Here is a 24,391-nt window from a genome sequence, read left to right as displayed (position 1 = left end):
TCGCAGGAAACGCGGCACTCCGGTTACGGCGCGGGCGCATTCTTGCCCACAATAGCACGTAAAGTGCATCGGTTTTCTTTTATCGCTTCTATATCGATAGTTCGAATTGGATTTGCGCACAAAAAATAATGAAGCCGGTTAGTTTACCTGAGAAGATGCAACTAGTCGTGAAGCTCGCTACGATTTGCAATTTATTTAGTAATACATAGGTATAAGATTTTAAGACTGAGTTTGGTGGGTGGACAATGAGAAGTGAGTATATGCCCAACGATCTCTATTTATATCGTACATTATATTTACCTAACATAATAAATGTTTATTTTCCAAAACGACGCTAAAGTCCTAACAGACGAAACTCATAGCGAAGTTAAAAGCTTTACAACTCCGTTTAGAGAGTCCGGTCCGGTTGTCCGGTCCGGTTTTCGTTTAACTGTTGAGTTTCGTTTGTTAATTGGAAACGGTCGTAAAAATACATGTTAAGTAAGATTAGTCAGTGTAATTGTGACCTTTTGTGACATGTCACTGTTACGTCGACTCTGTTATTGACTTCAAGCGGTTTTAGAATTTGTTCGCAACCACCACATTTAGACCTGGGTGGTTAAAAAGACCACATTAAAACAATTCATCTAAAAACAATATTGCAATTTGACATTTGCGCATATAAACGTAACTGCGCAATGTCAAATAGCAATATTGTCTTCTTTCTTAATTTTTTAAAGCACGTGTTCTGTTTGGGCAAGCTTTTCGATAGCCACAATAAGATCACAATAAACAATGGTAACCGAATTGAAACAATCCCAAACTGTGACGACGACGAACATCCGCTGTAGTATAACACTCATTTACTTACAATATTTTCTTTGTCAGCACTTCCTGTGCCATTCCATTTTTTAAACGTAGATAAACAACTTATCTGTTATTTATAAAAAGTGTTAACGGCTTCCGTGGCCCAGTAGTTGAGCGTTAGGCTCAAAATCCGAAGGTTGCGGGTTCGAATCCCGGCGGAGAAACATCATAAAAATTTCTCTAAGTTGGTTAAGAGATTACAGGCCGAAATTTACTGTTATATGAGCCATTTCAGGGGCCTTTGGCGGTTCAATAACAACCCTGGCTTCCTGACAACCTCATTATCATCATAACTTACAAGATATAAAAGTATAACAAGTGTTGGATGGACCTCCTCTATTCCCTTTGAAGACAAAGTTCAGTGACGTTCTATTGTTTTAAATAAAAATAATGACTGAACCGGTGCAGGACCAACTACGGGAAGTCGAACCATCACCTACATAAATGGGGCTTAAAGGAGTCGACATACTGTGAAAGTGGTCACCCAGATCAAACCCTATCTCACATAGTGAACGAGTGCCCTTACGTCGGTTCTCAGGTGGCATAGCCGAGGTGCATTGTGTGACGGATGCGGCAGAGACTTGGTTGAGGGAGCTTAAACTAGATATAATATGATCCGCGCAGAATATTTCTTTTTGCCATACGCAATATTAATAATAACTAAAAATAATAGCTACATGTAACGTAATACTGGAAGAAAAGGCCCTTGTTAATTAGTGGGTTGAGGACAAAACATATGGGAAATAGATACAATCCCAACAAAATGATTGTGGGTAAGGATAGTTAAGTAGGTAAGGATAATAAACCAAGCTATCCTAATGATGAATTGAATTGACATTGTTCTGGGGTCTAAATGGTCTAATTAAAAAGCCATATTGAAGTAACTCATCTCAAAAAGCAAAATTGCTATTTCACATTTGTTTACATTGGGCACTTACAAAATAAAACGTAAAATGCTCATCTTTCCATATGCCTTGTAAAAGCCACATATTTATTACTATTATCGATTTTTATTCGTCCCAAATCGGAGTTACCAAATCGGCCTTACACAGATGACTGATACATTATCGAGGCGTAAAGCTTTAACAAAAAAGCACAATTCGGGAAAGTGAGTCTCGATAGCGTTATCACATGAGTCAATATCCTGCGTCTGTGTGTTATAGAGGTCTGTTGTTCACCGAGTATTGACTCATCAAACATTCACCAACTATTTGCTTAAAAAATATTAAAATTCAATATTTTTCCTCCACTTAAATTATCCTGTTCATTTACCGAGAAATTGATTTGCAGTTATACTTATTGGCAATTGGAGCCATGGCCAAAATGTGAGTCCTTACTTTGTTCTAGATTCACTATTTAGAGTCAGTGGTTGGTGGTGAGGAGAATTCTTGGATATATGTGAATGTGACTTGTGGTAGATATGCTTACATTTTAGGTAAGTATGTTATAAAAACAAAATACTTTTTCATTGTGGAGCATTGACGTAAATTAGTTGGTTGAATGTCATTTCATTATAGAATTAAAAAAAATAAGGTAATATACATTGGTCCGTTGAGCCTTGAAATTATTGTAACCTATCGATCGATTCAATAAATTTTGTCGAAATATATAAGTTTGTTTTTTTCCCTAAGAGCGTGGCACGTGATTTTGTTCGTATTTTGACAGAACGGCATGACTTATTTGGGTTCATATTATATTAGCACCAATGGACAAAACGACATAATTATATCGTCGGAATGGATAATATGACCGTGACAAAATTTTATTACGTTACGCATGTAAGTCCTACAGGTTATGAAATAAAATTATAAAACCCTTTTAAATATGTAAACACTTAACAAACGAATTGGCAGTATATTTTGGTAACGCCGTATTTCGGCCGTTAATATACACAGGAGGACAAAAAATGCCCATATATTTACATAATGGTGACGTATTTTATTCGACTGGCGATACCGAACAAGTTTGTATTTTATTTCATACTATATCATTGTCAAAGTGAGGGTCAAAAGGTTGGTTGACCTCGTATCAGCCGGTAGTCCGAACTGCATCCTATCGTAAAAGCTGTGAATCACCGTTGTCGTTGCACCGTTTATCGCATGGGAAACAACGGAACCAAAAACATTTTTCGTGTTTTTTTTTGTAAATAAATAGATAATAGAATACTTATGTATTTATTTGAATATTGACAACTATCTGTATGCCAGTAGCAAAGTTGTAGTTGCGATAGGTCATAACTGCTTACCAACGCTGCAAATTCCCAGAGCAGATTGCACGATGCAGTTATGCGTAGTAGGGAAAATTAATAAAATATAATGTGTTGTTTTAAAAAAGTTATGTGTTATTTGCAAGATCATTTCGTAATTTCTTCACATTAATTTTCATTCGGATGATGATTTCTGACCTAATAATTCACTCGAATGTCAATATAGAATTAACCATTTGTTTTTTTTCTGATTAGGTATTGATGAATGCAACTTATCATTTTTTTTTCTCTTGTTTTTATTTTATTTAAATAACATAACGTGTTTAGGTGTATTTTTTTGCCTTTGTGATCTCTGAATGTGTTAAAACATTCAAATGATAAACAGTCATTGGAATGTTTTTTCATCCAAATAATTCGAATAGTTCTTTCTTACAATCATTAGAAAACCTGCCCATATTCAAATTCGATCATCATTCGTTATTTAACTGTTCAGAACAGTTTAACTGTTCTGTGTATTTAACTGTTTAAATGTTCTGTTCTCAGCTGAAACTTGCAGCGACTTTGTTGAATCCTTTCACAACGAAGGCAAATCGAAGTTTAAATAATCATTGCTAGTAGTTTATGGGTTGTTACACGAGCAGTGGGCTGGTAATCTATAAATAAGATTGATCATAATTCATCATAAGATTCCAAAATCAAGACTCATCAAGAGTGACTGCAAGCTAGGTAGCTTGATGATATGTCTTTGAATCTCTCTGTCACTATTTGCACTAGACGATAATAAATAGATGCCTGGAGACCATTTTCGTGCCTTTCACAACGAAGGCAAATCGAAGTTTAAATAATCATTGCTAGTAGTTTATGGGTTGTTACACGAGCAGTGGGCTGGTAATCTATAAATAAGATTGATCATAATTCATCATAAGATTCCAAAATCAAGACTCATCAAGAGTGACTGCAAGCTAGGTAGCTTGATGATATGTCTTTGAATCTCTCTGTCACTATTTGCACTAGACGATAATAAATAGATGCCTGGAGACCATTTTCGTGTCGTATGTCTGCGCAGTGGCAGTTGAAACTTGTAAATGACATAATTACACGCTGTTCATATTACTTGTAACGAGTGCAGCGCGATGCATTAGCTCGGTCTGGTTACTGATCGTCGCACTCCCTCGTCTATGTTGGTGTAGGCCTGACGACTTGCATTGGATCGTATTTTACTTTTTGACTTAAGTTATTGTAGATCTTCCGCAAATGACATTAATACAGTGAAACGTATATATTATATCACAGAAATGTATATTGCCGCATCATAACTTTTCGCATTTTCATTAACAGTGTAGCCTTTTTACCAAACGGCAGGCCGTTCAGCTAACGTGACGGACAATTGTTAAGGAGTGTATGCTGATCAGCCCATTAACGTCCCCACTGCTGGGGCACGGGCCTTCCCTATGGATGGATAGGGAGATCGGGCCTTAAACGATCACGCGGGCCCAGTGCGGATTGATGGTTATTAACGATTGCTAATGCAGCCGGGACCAACGGCTTAACGTGCCTTCCGAAGCACGGAGGAGCTCGAGATGAAAACTTTTTTTTTGTGGTCACCCATCCTATGACCGGCCTTTGCGAAAGTTGCTTAACTTCAACAATCGCAGACCGAGCGCGTTTACCGCTGCGTCACTGAGCTCCTCAAGGAATAATATTACATCTTACAGAACGGCAACTCTCCGCTCTCCAACAGTGGCTGAGCTAGGTTTCCCTCAACCCCTCCTTGTTCATACTTTAGTCTTGAATCGTATGTTGGCAGATGTCACACACACGGATGCGCGTGTACGATAACGTCAATGTGTAGTGCCTGTGTAAAACGAGGTGTTTTGTATGAAGTGTCCGGGATGTGCCATACATACATAAACTCACGCCCGTAATCCCTAATGGGGTTGGCAGAGCCACTAAGGGTGGGGGGTGGGGTGTGCCATAAGGTTCATAATTAATCTTAGGACTTGACATTAACGTTGGCTGCACGTTATTTGATCAGTTGTGGCTCTGCCCATTGCGGACGTGAATTTATCTAAAAATTCAAACAAAAATATAATTATTTTAATTACTTAGAAATAATTATTTTGCGAGAATATAATATTGAGTTCCATTTACAAGTTCATAAGAACTTATAATGTTGTTAATTCCTTTTGCTCAAGCAGTTTAAACGTTGAATATTGAATAAATCTTGTACGTAGCTTACATTCCGTATTCCATTACCAGTATTAGATCGGACAGTGAATGCCAATGTGAGCCGCCGGCGTACGCGCATGATTTGTTTAATAGCTACCGCTAATTGTTACCGTATCAGAGTGGCTGAGACTCCCACGATGAGAGGTTTTGGTACAAGAAACCATGGATTATGCATAATGACAGACTTTATTTATTCTTATTAATTTTACTCCGAAGTTAAAGTTGTTTATTCTGAATAAAAAGGAAAGGAAGCGGAGAGCATAAATGATGTAGGTATTGCGTAAAATAATCTACGCGGTACGATCTTACTCATGTATTAGCATATCATGTATATGCGCATGTAAAATCAGACGATAATCATTGCAGATGCATAATATGCATTTGTTAAAAAAAACGTAATTGATTTATTAAGTATTATTATATATAATCTAATATTTATAAGGTGGTATTTTATTAAACCACACCTTGGACACTTCATACAAAACAGTTCATTTCACACAGATACTACACATTGACGTTATCGTACACACGCATCTGTGTGTGTGACGCCTGACGTCCATACGATTGAAGACTGAAGTAAGACCGAGGGGGGTGAGGAAAACCTAGATCAGCTTGAATTATTGATCGGTGTACCATTAGACACACCAGTATATTGAAAGATTTTATAAGCGAACTTTCCATCCGATATAAGTATTCACTTTCTCTGCACTCCTTCAAGACTAGGCGGGTATACATGATAGATTACACCATATCTCACTTCACAGTCTATATAGTCAGAGGACACACCTTTTGGGGTTATGTACAGTCAATAGCAATATCATGTACCCTCTTTAGAACCCTGTCGCACTATCATATTTGACATTTAATGAGACTTACGGTTTCATTTGTCAAAAAAGTTAATGTGACATGGTTTCAAAGTGTATACATATTAGTACTCGTGACCGTACACGTTTTTATAATAAAATATCGGATAATATTTTATATTTGTCAGAAAATAAATTTACGTAAGCATACTTTACGTAAATAAGCTTATTATAATGATTACTTAAATGATAATAATGCCTGGTATTGAAAGGGTTTCCCCTAGTTACTAAGTAACTTGTAATGTATACCTACATTGATTTAAAAGATGTGTTGCCGTTGCTGTTTCTTGTTATCTGTTCTCCTAAGCATAACGCCTTGCGAAATGACGTAAAGTAGATTAAAAAATGTTAAATTGCCTTTCAACAAGTTTATCTATGATAATTCTGATTTCTGACTACTGCCTCTCCGTCGATCGTGACTTGTACCATTACACATCTGTCTACACTTTGTCTAGATGTTTGTACGTAGTAATCACACGATAATTCTTTACTGTCAAGCCTAATACGTCCCACTAACATTTCTCCTTTCTAAGTTTCACCCTTAAGTGCGGCCGCAGGAGTAACGATGCGATGTTTTTACTTGCTAAATTGACGGAGAACGTACCGTTTGAGTTATGAAGTGGACAGTACTTTATTAGGTGCTGGAATGATGAATATTTACAACTTAACATAAGTGAGTATTTATTTTTAAACGCTTGTAGATATGTAAACGTATCTGCGATACGATGTCACTTAACATGACATAACATTAGCTCACAACTGTATTCCAATTGGTTATTTGACTGGGTCAAAGATAAAATATAAAATTCTAATGTAGAAATAGAAGCCAGTCTAAGATGATCAAAAATCAATCTTATTTTACTTTTCGAATTGTTTTCGAATTTTATTTATGAATTAAGTAACATGAGTACGACGTTTGACCGCTTTTAAGGCCGTCACAGTACAGAATTTTCATACAAACTCCAAAGATAACTTTCGTTTTGAGGTTTCGTAAAAAGTATCTTATTTGACTAGGTTGTCAAGTAGTCTATTGGGGTAGTCCGAGGTGTATGGATCCATCGCGAGATGAACTAAGGGTGGTATTAATAAACTTAAGGCTTCGAGACTGCCCTCAAGATCATGTCAATGTGACAGTTCTTATATAAAAACAGGGACTTGAGCATGATCTTGAGGGCACTCTCAGCTGAGATTCGTTTATTAATACCACCCTACGTATCCACGCGTCATCGAGCATTACTTTATAGTTACAATATTACAATAAAGAAGAAGAAATAATGACAATTTACAATAATGTTATAAAGAGGAAAGATTTGTATGTTTGTAATTAATAAACTCAAAAGGTCCAGTAGGGACCGATATCAAAAAATCTTTTACCATTAGGACGATAGTAACATAGGCATAATATGTTCATTACTAGAAACATGTTTAAAAAAATTACCCCCGTGTAAAGCGTGGTTCGTTAGTCCACCAACCGCTAGATAACCAATCATGTACAATCAATAAATACTTCCTGTCCCTAGTCGCCTGGAAGAAATTGCTGTAGAGCAATAAGGCCAATGTGCTGTTATCTTTCTTGTGTATGATTATTTTTATAATGTTTCATGTACTTATGCAAGAAAGTATATTTGATTTGATAACCAATTCGCAGTCGCCAAGCAGAATGTTGACGATATTTTGGTATTCTGGATAGTTACATTATCAGTATAAGGTATTATATATATTGTGCCAGAAAGGTTTTATGAAAGAACAATATATGATATTCAATACCCAGTATTTACCGGATACTATAAATGTTAACGACGTATTCGTCTGTCGTGTATTCCATATATTAGAGGATTGACTTTGAATATCGTAGCACTATATTTAAAGCAGTAATAGTTACTTTTAACAGCTTAATATTCATAAAAGTTCTTACCATATATCTGACAATATAAGTGCGCCATTATTCTATAACAGGTTACTGGAGGCAAATAGGTAATAAATCTTGTCAAACGGAAAGTAAAGCCAATAAATAGAGTACTTTGTGGAGGTAACGTCCTGAAATCCAAACTTACTAATATTATAAATGGGAAAGTGTATGTGTGTGTCTGTATGTTTGTTTGTCCATCTTTCGCGGCAAAAGGGAGCGACGAGTTGACGTGATTTTTTAAGTGGAGATAGTTGAAAGGATGGAGAGTGAGATAGGCTACTTTTTGTCTCTTTTTATCCCCCCATTTTCCTGAAATGGGAGGTGGAAATCTGTATGGAGTATTCCGCAATTTTCAAGGTAGAAAGCTATAAATTTGTATGCGGACTATTTGTGACTAACAAAAAACATTGCATCATTTTTTTTTGGAAATCTATCTCAAACCCCTTTAAAGAGGGGGTGAGATTTTATATGTGACTTTTCGCAGTTTTTTTAGTTTAGGAAAGGGAAACCATATTGCCCCGAATTTAACGCGAGCGAAGCCGCGGGCAAAAGCTAGTTAATCTATAAATTAAAATTAATTCCCGGTATAAACCCGATGGTCTAGTGGGTTCCGTATTAGGTTTGATAAATGAACCATTAACATTCCACGGACCTCTATTAAACTAGTGATATTAGTTCGGGACGACATCGGACGATTGTTTTCTTTTTGGGTTTTTTTTTGAATAGCTTTGTGGAAGCTGCAGTATTATTATTATAGAACAGAATCAGAATTTTAAATCTAATAACAACAAGTTTACTTCTAATAACTTCTAGTAATGTTGCTTCTATTCTAATTATTACTTCTAGTAGTGATCTATGTAGGTGAGTCAAAAATATATTTGCTAAAATGAGAAATTAATAATAAAAAAGTTTTTGTAGGTAAAACCTATGACTTACATAAAAAAATCAAATAAAAAAATAAAAATCAAAATTAATATAAAATCAAATTATTATATTTATATATTATTAATTTAAATTCATCATAATCTCTATAGCGTTATCCCGTTTTCACGGGATCCGCTTAAGTATCTACGGCCACTTTTCAGGAGCGATTTTTAGAGAAGCAATTGATTCCAACTCGAAACCCAACCATATACCAGCCCATTACAGATTAGGTTACATACCGTTTAAACGCATTTCTCAGAAATGTGGTTTTCCTCACGATGTTTTACTTCACGGCTGAGCACGTGATAAATATATATAAAATGAGTTTTTTTTAAACTATCTATTCATAGTATTATACACGACGAATTTATTAAAAACATCATAGAAGGGAAGCTACAGGGAAAGAGAGGAAGGGGAAGACCAAGAAGAGCTTACATGGAACAGATTAAAGAGAAGGCGAACGTCGTGTCTTATAAGGAGGTGAAGGAATTGGTCTTTGATAGACAAGAATGGAGAATGCTACAAAGACAAGAGCGTGGCTCTTAAAGTAGTGAAGATGATTCATAGTATAGCATAATTTCCGAGTATTTCTTTTATAAAACAAATATTTAGGTGTGTAACAAGTATTTTATTAAACTGATATATAAGGTAGGTAGGTATTTATCTATTTTTTATAGTTTTCAATTAAGGTGGTCTTTTTATGTTGTTACCGCTCGCAGCAGGGTGCGTAGTATAAGCTGTAATTCAAAGACACCGAGTTTAAATAATTTAAATAAAGGTTCATTATTAGAACATAAATTTTACTTCGATTGATTAATTATATTTACGAAAACGTAAGGAAGTATAATAAAACTTGAGGAATGTCGTTGTCAGTTTGTTCCTGATTATTGATACTTGAATTTGTATTATTTGGCTGATGTATCTTATCAATCAGAATTTCAGTTTTTGGACAAAGTATCAGGTAAATAGAGATACCTAGACTTCATGTATATAATATAAGTACTATTGATTATTTTGTCAATTTACTATACCTAACGGTTCTAATCAAGTGTTCACGATATTTAACCATGTAAGTACTCATCATCACTAATTTAAGAGCTACGCTCTTGTCGGTGTAGCATTCTCCATGCTGCTTTTTGATTGAAAAATAGGGCAGTGGTTTCCCTCTTGCCTTCCGCCCCGCAATACTCTGTCTGACGCGAGTGGAATGTCGCCCAGAGTAGTATATTTCAAAGCCGTACTAATACATACTTAATGTACGTACTTAAGTACGTACGTACTGTTAGGAGCGGCTGGTATCAGTCTTTTTTAAAAAAACACTTTTTAATTAACTACGATAAAAACACTTTATTATAGAAAGTACAAAGAATTATATGAAGCAATTCTCTGATTTCTGACGACTCTATTCGCGCGCGGTTAAAGGCTGACTGACTATCGTATCGATGCAAAAGAGTTTTATTAAAATGAATTTGTTTACGTTGAAGTTCCTTGTGAAAATGAATATTGTCGATGTTGCAATTCTTTAGTATTAAATTAGGATATAACATCTCCCCCCTTAAAACTGAGCTTTATGGTAAAGAGATGAAGCGAAGTTAAGAAAAAGTACGACGTTATCAAAAGACAGAGATTTGCTTGTAACAATGTAAAGTATAAGATTTAAGATTATAAAATATAAGATTATAAGATTTAAGATAAACGTTATAAGAAAGATAGTCTTAAGTAAGAACATTTTAAACAAAAGAATTAAACAATTAAGGAATAGTATAAGCTAGGAACTAAAGTACATTAGTATAAGAAATAGAAACATTTTAAGATAAGATTAAACGATTAAGAATTAGAATAAGCTAAGTAAGTTAAGTTCAATTATTATCAATATTCCTTTTATACGTGTTTGTTTTGTTTATTGTCCCATAAACGGGTTCAATTGAAGCTTCCGAAATTTCATTCAGTTCAATGGAATTCGTAACATTAGATCCAACCATCTTCTTGCGAGTGGTAGTACATTGATTAAAGATCTGTATACAACAGTTTGAATTATGATTTTTATAGTTTTTATAACAATAGTTATATAGTTTGTAACCAAAGTAAAGGAATATAAGACAAATACAAAAAATAGAGAATGAAGAATAATAATGTGCATATTTAGTAAAGTACGATTCGTTTTTTATCCTGTGGATGTCACGTTCAAGATCGTCAAGTTGTTTGTATGAATGTTTTAAAGAATCTAAGTCAATATTACTAAGAGTTAAAGGAGATAAAAGAGGAATCGACTTGTTTACATTATCCTTTTTACAACAATCATCTTGAATGATGTCAAAATCAATATTAAAATAATTATTGATAGCTATGTTGGTTACAGTGGACGGTTCTAACCGTATAGTCTTAGAAAAACCAATACAATTTTCTTCTAGAGTTAAGATACCGGTTCCAGAAATAGAATAATCCTTCATTTCGTTATTACACTTCAAAGTTAATTTGCTAGTTTTAGATTGAACAAATATCCATCTATTATTTTTAAGTTTTTGCCATATATCAATAAGACCATATAACATTTTAGAATTACATTCATCAGGAAGAGATAAGGTTACTTCCGTTAATAGCTTAGTTTCACAACATGGATTTGTAACACTAGAGAATATGTTTTCTAATGGGCAAATAGAATATTCATTATTTAACACAGAGCATTGTTGCATGTTATCTAATAAAGAGTAATGTGATCTATCATCTGTTAACGCAATATAAGATTTAGTAGGGGTAATTAGAGCAAAAGTATTAGGATTTGTTTTTTCATGAGGAGTTGGCAATGGAATCGTTTTATAAACAACATACTTAATAGGAGATATAAGAGGAATTTGTATAATAAAAATTATTTTATTATTATAATAATAAGAGATTAGTTTAGATACATCCATAAGGGTATGTATATTATCTAAGTTTAAAGGAACTGGGAAGTCCAGTTTATTATCTACAGAACTGCTTCGTTTAGACAGTTCATTAAAAAGATTAGTAGGACTTAAAATAGAAGGGTGTAATACATTTACCTTCGCAAATAAAATTGCATTAATGATAGAGTCTAAGAAATTAGAAATAGTCAATAACGATCCTTCAATAATGTTTATAAAAATGTTAAGTCGTGAAATATAAATTAGATTATTATTACTTCTTACAGTGGAAGATAAGATTTCGTTTAGTTTGTCAATTTGCGAGTTTAATTTTAATTCGTTTTGATTCAATTTACTAATAGTTGAGTTAAAAGAAGTTATTGATGATTTAACTACATGAATATTTTCTTTCATGAGATTGAAGATTTCATGTTCATTATTTTGAAACGAGTTAATGGCGGAATCGTATTTTCGCGCATCATCAGCGTCGAGAGTGCCAAAGAAAAATTTAAGTATTTCGCCTCCAAATTCGAGTGACCTTTTGAAGCGAGATGGAACATCTTGAGAGATAATATGAGACAGAGAATGACTTTTGACGTAGTTCGATTCTAATAAGACTTCTATAGGACTGAAGATATCCTTACAGTTTGAGTAATCTTCATGTTGGATTTTTGTACAGAGAAGAGAAGTTTGTACGATGAGTTTGTCTATATTGTTAAGATGAGGTTCTATCGAGTGAATATCGACATGAGTTACTACTTTCCAATAATCATTATAGAAATAAATATTCGTCGTAGGGTCAAAATAAAGACCAGGACTGTGTATAATTGGAGTGACTTGCGATTCGGCGAGTGCTCCATGACATAATAACCTGAAAGAATTTAAAGTTATGTTAAGAATGCGCTGGTTTTATGAGATTAGTATGGTATTTGACATGTTTACGATTTATTTGAAGAGTCACATTATGTTTATTATGAACTTTTATTATTTTATAAGGGCCTTTCCAAATCGGGGAAAGTGCTTTTCGAAGTCGATGATGGTGTTTTAAATATACCATATCACCGGTTTTGTAAATTATGTTTCTCGTATTATTGTCATAATTTTGTTTTGACGTTTCCTTACTTTGTTGTATGAATTGTAAAGCTTTTTCTCTACTAACTTTCATTCTATAGAGAAGAGCACGTATATACTCATGATAAGTAGTGCTATTATTAGTTTCATAAAGAGAACTTGGTAATGTTGGTTTATGACCATAAAGAAGTTCGAATGGGGTGTACTGTGTAGTACTATGAGGGGTTGTATTGTACGCTAACACTGCTGTGGCTAGGTAACAGTGCCAATCGTTTTGATTGTCATTTACGAAAGATTTTAAATATTCTTTAAGAGTAGCATGGCTTCGTTCAAGTGCGCCATTTGTTTGGGGATGATACGGGGTAGAAAATAAAGGTTTGATTTTGAAGATTTCAGTGACTTGTTTGAAAAGATCCGAAGTAAAACAAGTGCCAAGATCAGTTAGAATCATTTTAGGCGTTCCAAATAAGGACATAAAATGAACTAGATTTCGGGCTACTTCGTCACTTGTGGACGAGATCATAGGATAGACACAAGAGAATTTAGTGAGATCATCCTGAAGAGTTAAAATGAATTTAAATCTTTGGAAACCTGCTTCGGGTAAAGTACCAACAATATCTAATGCAAGACGTTCAAAGGGTTTGGTACTTGTGGATGTTATTTCCATTGGAGCTTTATTACAAGCACGTAAAGGTTTATTTACTTGACAGAGCTTACAGCTTTTGACGTATCGTTCAATATCTGCACGCATGCTCTTCCAGTAATAAGATTCTTTTATACGATTGTACATTCTTTTGATTCCGGGGTGTCCGGCTACAGGAGAATCGTGATTTTCCTTAAGAATTTTAGGAACTTCAGCTGGAGTAGGATAAATAATTTGGTTTTTGTAAATATGAATTTTTATATTAGTGTTATGAAAGATATGAGATATCATTAGGTAGATTTTTGTATACACGAGTTTAGAAAAGGGATCAGTAAAGTCTGATATAGCTAAGTCCGTCAAAGTTGGATTTTGGGTTAAGATTTCATCTCTAAGTTTCATTAGAAGATCATAGATAGATCTATAAGTTGTCTCATCGAAGTGGTTGACTTTTGTGAATAAGAAGTATACGATTTTATTATTAATTGTGACTGATTGTACAGTACACGGTGATCGCTCAGCTGCGAGTAAGGTCGCGGTGTCATTTACCTGCGATAAGAATTCTTCACAATGTGGCATAGAATTATCAAAATCAAGAGATACTGGACAGGCGATTGAGTTGTATTTAGAAAGATGTAAGGGTTGTGAATGTTCTTCGATATGCGTATTTGGATCTGGTAAAGAATTAGTAAAACGCTTTTTAAAATAGACCTCAAAAGAAAGATTGTTGAGAGAGTCATTATTTATAGCAAGAATTGGGATTCGAGATAAGGCATCGGCGTTTGAGTTGAGTTTGCCTTGTTTGTATACAATTTCGTAATCGTATTCCTCTAGTTTGAGGCGCCAACGAATTAATCTGCTTCCGGGGTCCTTGACGTTGAAAAGCCAAACCAAGGGCCAGTGATCAGTTACGATTTTGAATTTGTTACCATAGAGGTAAGGACGAAATGTTTTTACCGCAAAAAGAATAGCTAGTAGTTCTTTTTCGGTGGTAGAATAATTGCCTTCTTGTTTATTAAGAGTTCGAGAGGCATAGGCAATAGGTTTATCTTTGCCAATAGATCCTTGCGATAATACAGCACCGGTTGCATAATTGCTTGCGTCAGTGGTGACGATAAAAGGTTGGGAAAAGTCGGGGTACTGTAATAGTGGAGCGGAAGTTAATTTATCTTTTAAGACATTGAAAGCTTGGTCTTGTTCTACGGACCAATGAAATGTGGTATCCTTTTTTAGTAAGGATGTAAGAGGTTTGGTAATTTTTGAAAAGTTTTCAATAAAGCGACGGTAATAACCGACTAGACCTAAGAAAGATTTAATGTCTTTAGGATTTTTAGGAATTGGAAATTCGCGGACAGCTTTGACTTTGTCCGGATTCGGAGATACACCTTTGTCGGTGATTATGTGTCCGAGATAAGTGACTTCACGTCGAAGAAATTCGCACTTATCGGGTTGAAGTTTGAGATTAAATTCTCGGAATCTATTAAATACCATTTTAAGTTTCTCGATGTGAGAAGAGAGATCGGAACTGTATATAATACAGTCATCGAGAAAGACATAGCAATGTAGGCCTTGAAGACCTGAAAGGACAGTGTTCATGAGACGTTGAAAAGTACTAGGGGCATTTTTAAGACCAAAGGGCATCCTAGTAAATTCGTAGTGACCTGCAGAACCACTTGTGTTCACTACGGTAAAGCCTGTTTTTTGTGCGTCGTCAGGACTAAGACAGATCTGATGGAAACCTGATACTAAGTCAAGGGTGCTAAAATATTTGGAGTGTCCCAGTTGATCAAGGATATCAGTGATTAAAGGGATAGGGTACACTTCCGAAACAGTGACGTCATTAAGGCGTCTATAGTCAATCACTATACGCCATTTTTGTTTTCCTGACGCGTCCATTTTTTTAGGTACGACCCACACAGGGGCATTCCAAGGAGAAATAGAAGGTTTAATAATATTTTGATCAAGCATCTTTTTAATTTGAGTGTCCACTTCATTTTTGTGACACTCCGGGAAGCGATAGGGTTTCACATAGATAGGCGGATTATTCCCAGTACTAATGGAATGTTGTAGAGCATTAGTGTGACTCAGGGGGTCGCCTTCAAGATAAAAGATATCAGTGTATTGGGAACAACAATCGAAAAGAGATTTTTTCTCTTCTTCGTTTAGATGAGAATGTCTTATGAGATCAAGAACGCGATTTATGCGATTTGACGATGTTGAAGACATATTAAAGATATTTTGTTCGTCTTGAGATGAGTTTTTGTGGAATTCATCAAAGTCAATTTGAGTCAAGCGAACTTTAAAGTTTTTTACTTCGACAGGCGAATCTGTCGTATTAAGAACAGATACATTTACTCTGTTATTGCGTTTTAAAGAGACAATACAATTGGCTAGAAAGACACCTTCGGATATAGTGTGATCTAGTACGAGTGCTTCCTTGAGTTTATTCAACTCGGACTTGTCATTTGACACGATGCATTCGATTACAGTCTCGGAACGAGCTGGTATTATATATTTGGGAGCAGTATAATGAATTTGTATTTTATGCTCATTTAAGGACATTGATTTTGTGCTATAATCGATGTTTGTTTTAAAGAAATGTAAGAAATCTGAACCGATTATACCATCAGTTGCAAGATTTATTGCGTCATTGATGACGTGGAATTTGTAAGATAAGATAGAGTCATATAGGTTAAATTCCATTTGGAAAGTACCAAGAGTTTCGCAATAAGAATCATTGTCGTTTATTCCTTTGAGTTTGATTATTTCATCAGAAAGTTCGGGCACTTTTGATAGGCTCGATTGTTTGATTATGCTGACACTTGCGCCAGTATCAATTAAGAGACACAATGGTTTTTTAGAATATCTTGTGGTTATAAAGGCATGTGGCAATGATATTTTTTTATTAAGGACATTTGTCTCATAGACAGGGACATCCTTGATATCCTTTTTAGACACACTAGGGTTCGTGTCTTGAAGGTTTGTTTCACAAGATGTAGTAAAAGATTTAGGATAAGAATTAGTATAAGATTTAGTATAAGAATTAGTATCATAAGATTTAGTATTATAAGATTTAGTATAAGAATTAGTATCGTAAGATTTAGTACAAGATTTAGTATCATAAGATTTAGGACAAGATTTAGTATTATAAGATTTAGGACAAGATTTAGCATTATAAGATTTAGTAGAAGATTTAGCATTATAAGATTTAGGACAAGATTTAGTATTATAAGATTTAGTAGAAGATTTAGCATAAGAATTAGTATGTTTCGTCTCATGTGAGACGTTGATGACCTGTTTGGGCACATCACAAGATTTTGTATTTACCGTGTCGTTTTTGGGACTGGATTTCAGACGACACGCCACTGAAATCCTTTTTAGTTTTTTGATTCATCGTCCTCGGATTCATCGAAAATTTGTTCGTCACAATAGTTTATGGGTTTAGGATTTTGTGGAGGACGTGAATTTGTTTGCGCGTTATTATTATTGTTGCCTTTTGCACGAATTTGATTGTAGTAGTTACGTTTGCGGCATTCATTTATATGATGACCTATGTTTTTGCAATAGGCACAGATTTTTTGATTTGACGCGGAAGAATTTGAAGAATTTGAATTAGAGGTGGAAGGTTGGGGCACATGATAAGATTTTTGAAAGTTATTCCGTTTTCGATTGTAGCAAACTGATGCTGAATGACCAGTTTTGTTACATATTGAGCAAGATTTTGAAATTTGGTTCGATGTTGTGGGTAACTTAAACAATTTTTCTTCGTCAATTGCATAAGTTACAGCCTCCTTTAGAGACTGAGGATCTCGACATCTTAGGATTGTGGCGAGATGAGGGTGAAGCCCGATACAGAAAGTGTTTAAGGCGAGCTTTTCCATTGCGGCAATCTCACCAGGGAGTAACGTATTGTCGGTACAAGAACAGTGGATATCCGCCTGTATACGTGTTAGGCACGTGTCAAGTCGGATAGAATATTGCGTGACAGTTTCGTTATGTCCCTGTCTGCAATTTTGTAGATCGTAAAGCAAGTGGCTTGAATGTTTTTTCTCTCCAAATGTCGATTTAAGGAATCGTTTGAGTTCATTCCAATTTTCAAATTGTTTTAAGCTACAAACGATTTGTGCCTTGCCCTCAAGTTGTGATAAGATGTATTTGCAGATGATATACTGCTGATCGGGGGTAGCTAGAGATATTGCGCTGTCGCAATTTGTAAGGAAAGCAGGTAATGTGTCCCTGTTTCCGTTATAAGGTTTAATAAATTTTATTAGGACGTTGAGGTTGACTTTTTGAGTCTCAACCTCTGATTTAGTCGACATTATGTCGTTGTTTTGCAAGAAATTAGGTTAAAGTTTTAGGGTATAAGATTTGTAAATAAAATGTTTGTAAAGAGTTTGTAAAGAAATAGTATAAAGATTATAAGATGTAAAGAATTCGAATAAAGATAAGAATAAAGATATGTAAAGATGTAAAGAAAATAACTTACATTAAAATGATGCTAATACACATTATAAGAAATTGAGTCCTTAGCGTGGATTGTATTTCACCGGTGTGATGAAGGTAGCGGCGGCGTATGATCGGCGGAGACACAAAGCGGGAGCTTCGGTTTCGAATTTGACGCCTCGCTGTCCGTCACGATAAGGAGAATGCGTGTGTGGCGGAATACACGATCACGCCAAGTGTCCACTCAGGGTAGGTAGACTGTGTACAGCTTGATGATGACAATGGTGAGTGCAGCCAGAGTTGGTAAAAGATGATGGTGACCACGACGAATTAAATCTATGTGATACAGACTCACGTACAAAACGGAGATATACTGTTGACCACGTCGCAGATGATGTAGTGATGCGGGCTCACGCACAGAGCGGAGGCTGACCGTCGATCACGATGAATATTCTATAATGATGCGGGCTCACGCATAGAGCGGAGACTGACCGTCGATCACGATGCGTTTTTCGTAGGGTGCTGTGGTGCGGGCTCTCCTATGGGATGAGACTTAACGTCGACCACGACTGATGGGGTGCCGTTCCTGGATTCTTTTAGATGCTGAGGGCTCTCTTGACTAGAATCTCCTCAAGCATCCCACTTCTGACACCAATTTTGTTAGGAGCGGCTGGTATCAGTCTTTTTTAAAAAAACACTTTTTAATTAACTACGATAAAACACTTTATTATAGAAAGTACAAAGAATTATATGAAGCAATTCTCTGATTTCTGACGACTCTATTCGCGCGCGGTTAAAGGCTGACTGACTATCGTATCGATGCAAAAGAGTTTTATTAAAATGAATTTGTTTACGTTGAAGTTCCTTGTGAAAATGAATATTGTCGATGTTGCAATTCTTTAGTATTAAATTAGGATATAACAGTACGTAAGTAATAGAGATACAATAAAATTGTTGCAAAATGAACGTCTTCCTTTTACAGCTGTGGTTTTACGACAATATTTTAATTATAAACCGCCGTCGGCATCCTTCTACCGCAAACAGAGAGTTGAGACATAAAATTATGATTTAGATTCCGAAAGTAGATATTTTAATAGGACAAGTAATTGTCATGCATAATGCACTTTCGCTGTATTTAAAAGCAGCTTTCAAAGAAAAACCATACTCAAACCGGTAGTGCATAGCACAGATAGGTAACTTACTAGACGCACGATATACTAGTATACAGCATGTTAGTGATATTGTAACGAAAACTTTAAAGGATGATTCAGACAGTTGACTTTAAGTGGAATTTTAAGTCGCCAACTGGAAATAATAAAAAAAAAAACACTAAAATTTTCATGAATTTTCCGACAGGATGTTCCACTTGATATCAACTCAGAATCATGGTCTGAATCATCCCCCTCGTTTTCGTTACGATGTCACTAACACTCTGTTATATTATCATATTAACCATGTCCACCCTCACATCCCTTCCCATATTCATTTGTCCCATCCTCGCCCACATCATCAGTTAACATCAGGTTTTACCGTCATTAAACTTACCATCATCACCCAAAAAAGCCTGTAAAAATGTGACTGATATCTTGTACATTCAACTTCTGAACACAAGAGCCTATACTACTATCTGTTGGGTTACAGACCCCTCCTAAAGCGAGTGGTCGGACTTGTCGGACTTTCTTACGTAACTAATAAGACACACTCACTTTTTTATAACAATAGGGCCCCGCCGCCAGATTAAACTGTTATTAATAGATGCTAGTTTCTCTTCTAGCGACTCAGCGAATAATAATAAAATTGGCCATTTGCTTTTTGCTCCCAGTAGATAGTAAGCACTACTTGAGTACCGACATACCTATTATTATTAAGTCGTTTAAGTTCTACGCATAAGTCTTTCTTTAACAGGAAAAACGTTTGGAAACACATGGGCGTTTTTTTTCTCGGCCATGCAGGTTTCATTACGATTTTATTTTACAATTATATACCTGTCTTGAAAGTGCTACGAGTGCTTTTGATATATTTGCGTCCAACGGAATACAAAGTATGCTTTAGTTGCGGATAGCCATCTATGCGTTAAGGTTATCTGTGAGCACGCATAATGAGAATATAACTTAAGAGGCGTAAACAAGAAATGACGGTGGCTATGAAAAATATAAACACGAGCTTAATTCACTGTAAATATTAAACTTTGATATAGTTTTATATCCATTTTAATAGCCTAAATGACATTAATGTCAAGAATAGTAGGTTTAAGGGTAGGTTCTTGAATAAAAGTATACTTCGTAGCATATTCATTATTAACTTTTAAGTCTACTAAAGTCAATATTCTTTATATTATATACTCATAGTCGATCAACACGGGCCATTACTATTTCCATAAATATTTCTATAACTACTTACATAAATATGTATATAAGTAACTATGAGAAACATAATTGAGTAGGTTGAAAACAGTCATTACATTCTATTCAGTCAGGTGCTATACAAGAAAAGCTCGCAAATTAATCGAAGTTCGAGGCCTGGTCACACAAAGGGTGTTCCACTGCTATTACCCGGCGATTGTAAATATTGACCGTGAAATTCGATCAATTTAAATTTTCTCTTTGTGAGTTTTCCTAAGCACAGGTAAGTGCTATCTCTTTGTCTCTCCTTGGCATTTATTATTCCCACCTGATGGTGGGGTCTGCCTTCGGATTTTTCTTCTGCTTCGCTCTATCGGACGTGTTGTTCTCGGAGACATTGCACGAGCACAGGTCCTTTTTTACCACATCCGCCTATCTTGTTTTTGGTCGGGTAAAAAAAACAAAAATCATTGAAATTAATAATTGTAAGTGACTAATTAAATAATTAATTTTATTTTAATAATTGTAGTGTTATAGACTGAGTGTTGACTATTAAATACATGTTCACAGATTTATATACTTACATGTTCGTTGGCGGAATTCACTAATATCAGTCTAAAGTTTTTTAGTAAATAGTTTGCATACATTGTCGATTTGGTTTATCTGTAATGACTATGTATATGTGAAATAAATAAATAATAAATAAATTAAAAAACGCTAAGTAAATTATAAAACTGTATTTAAAAGATACAGAGAATTACTACATTGACGGATATGATAGTCATTCCTTTTCGTTGCATCGCGCATGCGCGCGCGTGTTGGTGTTGCCAACAGTAAGGAATCAAGGGTTTGTTGAAGAAAATCACATTAGAAAGTGATTTTTCAAAAAAGCGCTTACGTGGTTTTCACTATAAGGCGACGATATACTGGTGGATGTCCCACTACTGGACACAGGTTTTTGGAGTACAGCAGTGTACCTACCTACTTACTCCTTTGCTCTCCAGAAACAGTACCGTAAGTACAATTTGAGTACAATCGACTAGGTATATTTATAGCCGCCTACAGTCGTCACCGATCGTGAGTCAAAGCTTTTTAGGATTATTGCTGATTACGGAAGCTATTACGCGTGCCGATGCGGTTAATGTTGCAACTTTTGGTCTTGGCATATACCTGAGCTATCATAATCCGGCCAAGAGACGGGTAAGTGGTTTCACCCTAAGCCGATGTTGCCAGAGAAAGGCAAGGAAAGTGATTCTATGATTATGAGCGTTAAATCTTGGCTTGTCTTGTTATTACCAGCTGTTGGTGCATCGCTGTTGGTAGGGTATGGGCCATTATGCTCATACAATGTGCGGTTTGTCGCAGGTGAATGGCTCGTGCCGCCTTTGAAAGTGTACTGCGTAGGTTTAATTATTGAAGAGCTCGTTGTGAAGACTTGTCGATGAGAAACGGTGACAGCTTTAAGCTGCTTAAAGCGCGGGCTTAAAGGTGGGTGATATTTGTTTTTATGTTTGTCCTAGTTTTTAACAAATTACTGCGTTTCACATTTTTTAACGTGTCTTTTGCTTGACGTGTTTTCCGGGTGAGAAGGCTTAGCGCTCCTCATTTGTCCGGCAAAGAAAATCTAAAATAATTATTTATTTATTTATTTATTAGGTTTGCCAACAGACAAAAACACTTTTACACGTAACTTAACCTATATACAAATACTGGACTAGTGCTCGTCCAATTATAGGCAAACACAACATGCTACTTTATTAACGCTACAAAGGACGACAATCTACATAAAATAAAGAAACAATAGAGAAATAAATCTTAAAAAGAATAAAACAACACTTAATAAACTTAAATGGTTAAATATTACTCAGCCAAACGAACATTCACAAAATTAGTTAATATTTTTTTAAATTTAGGTACGTAGGTATTTAGTAAGTACTTAAGTCACGTGAAAAAAAAAAGAAATATAATTCTTTATAACTTTGTCGTAATGGCATTATTAGTAAACTCTCTTATTACAACAGACAGGAGAACGCGACACCAAACTATAATGTATCCCTTGTTTTGCAGTAATTTGACCAAGTATGTACAGTACTGAACATATTGTAACGTAAGTTCTAAAATGTGTAGCGCACGTGCTGCGCTTGCACATGTCACGGAGCTGTGATCACTGGACAGGCTATTAAATATTCGTCAGTTTGTTCAGATAAGCGGATTATAATAGTGAAATTTAATGTTCTTTTTTGTGTAAAAATTTATGTACCTAATTAAAGACTTTCGACAAGTATAGGATGAAATTGTTGTACTAAAAAGAGTCTGTAGAGTACGTCAAAAGTAATGGCAGTGTGAAAAGTTTATCAGAGATTTACAACATTTTCTACCTGTAGATGTGGGAACAGTTTTATCAGCACACAATTTTATCGGAACCCACTTCAGACGCGACAAGAATGCTCTGTAATTTGGTCATCTGCTTTCAGTAGTAACACCATAATATTGACATATTCTTCTAGAATAAATTAAAAGTATAAAGATAAAAAAAACATTTCCCAAAGAGCAAATCAGTATGAGCCGTCCAATTGTTTAGGTCCGTGGCTGGTGTATATGCACATGTGTCCCTTTGTCCCTTTATTGCATTGTTCCGAGCTTGCTCCATGTGCAGCCGATTATTTTAGGAACGGATGATTAATGTGTTTGCAATAGCTATTTGTAAGTTTTACAGTTTCCGGAGTAAATTGGCATTTGTATGGGTAAAATGAAGCTGGAAGATTGTGAGAAAACGAAATCTAGCATAGAGAATATAGAAGCATATTATGTTAGGACCGACCGTACACACATGACTAAATTACATTAGCAGCACCAGCACAATTAGATAACTTTGTCCACCCGTATGAAACCTATTCGTCAGATTTTTTTTTTGAGATGTCAATAGTCAATATCTTCTATATCGAAACGAGTGGAATAATCGTCAAGTGTCCGCTATGTAACTCCTAATAACACTCCTTATAACAAGCTATTTTTGTTAACATCAACCTTGACAGTATGACACATATTTATGTTTAATTTTAGAGAAAAAATCCTCAAGCATGCTAATAAAACTTTAAATAAACGGCATTGCCAACAAGTTTTACGTTGGCGACAATATTTCTCGATTCAACATGTGAATGACGTCAGACACTTTTATCTTAATAGAGGTAAGTCAATAAGCAATAACTGCTGTAATAGGTATTGACTGTGATATATGCACGTACATGTTATCTTTTAAGTAAAGTATTATAAGTGTACGCCCCTCAGCAATCTCTGTTGAGATGTGACCTTTCAGATTGTCATGACCTACTTAATAACCGTAATATAACGATATCGCGTTCATTATAATTAATTTACTTACCGCTAAAAAGAATCGCTTTTTATCATTATTTGCAGTAGACTTGGCATTGTGGAACTGCTGCTAACGTAATAGTATTAATAATTTAATCTTAGCAATAAAAAATGGCTAAAAGAAATCTTCCAACACATTGCACGCACTCGATTGAGAATCGCAGCGTTTACTTAGATAGGTATTTATTCTTACGTACAAAGTACAAGCATTTCTTTTTACAAAAAATCATCTAAGAATACCTAAAAAACAGTGTGCATTTCATTTGGAGTTTGCCCAAGCAAAATACACACTGGAACTTTTATCTGGGTCGCAAATAACTCGTGAAGATATGGATGAAGAATACACACAGATGAAGTTATGGATTCCTTATTCAATTCGTACAAATACGGTGACATTATAACCGCGGCAGTTGAAGAGTCAAGTGTATGACCAGGACATAGTTCCGTTCACACTACCTGGAGCCGAAGACGAGCGCCGGCGCGGAACGACACCCGACACGCTTGCCGATCGACCATCATCGGGTTACAGATATACAACAAACTCTACACTTCACTAAACAAACCTGACACTAAAACCTCCTTTATTATCGCACAATAAGAATGCGAAAATGAAATAATGAAGGTAAAAGATAAAGTGGTTCTATGTAAGATCGTATTGGCGTCG

General features: G+C 35.3%; 1 protein-coding gene across 1 annotated transcript in view; it reads left to right on the top strand.

Annotated features, from left to right (window-relative positions):
- Window positions 1–24,391, top strand: part of LOC126373168 (probable hydroxyacid-oxoacid transhydrogenase, mitochondrial) — a 247,904-nt gene that overhangs the window by 49,061 nt on the left and 174,452 nt on the right. The gene's annotated exons all lie outside the window — the stretch shown is intronic.

This window comes from Pectinophora gossypiella, chromosome 2, assembly GCF_024362695.1.
Source record: "Pectinophora gossypiella chromosome 2, ilPecGoss1.1, whole genome shotgun sequence".
Classification (NCBI taxonomy): Eukaryota; Metazoa; Arthropoda; class Insecta; order Lepidoptera; family Gelechiidae; genus Pectinophora; species Pectinophora gossypiella.
This window is presented reverse-complemented; position numbering and strand designations above follow the sequence as displayed.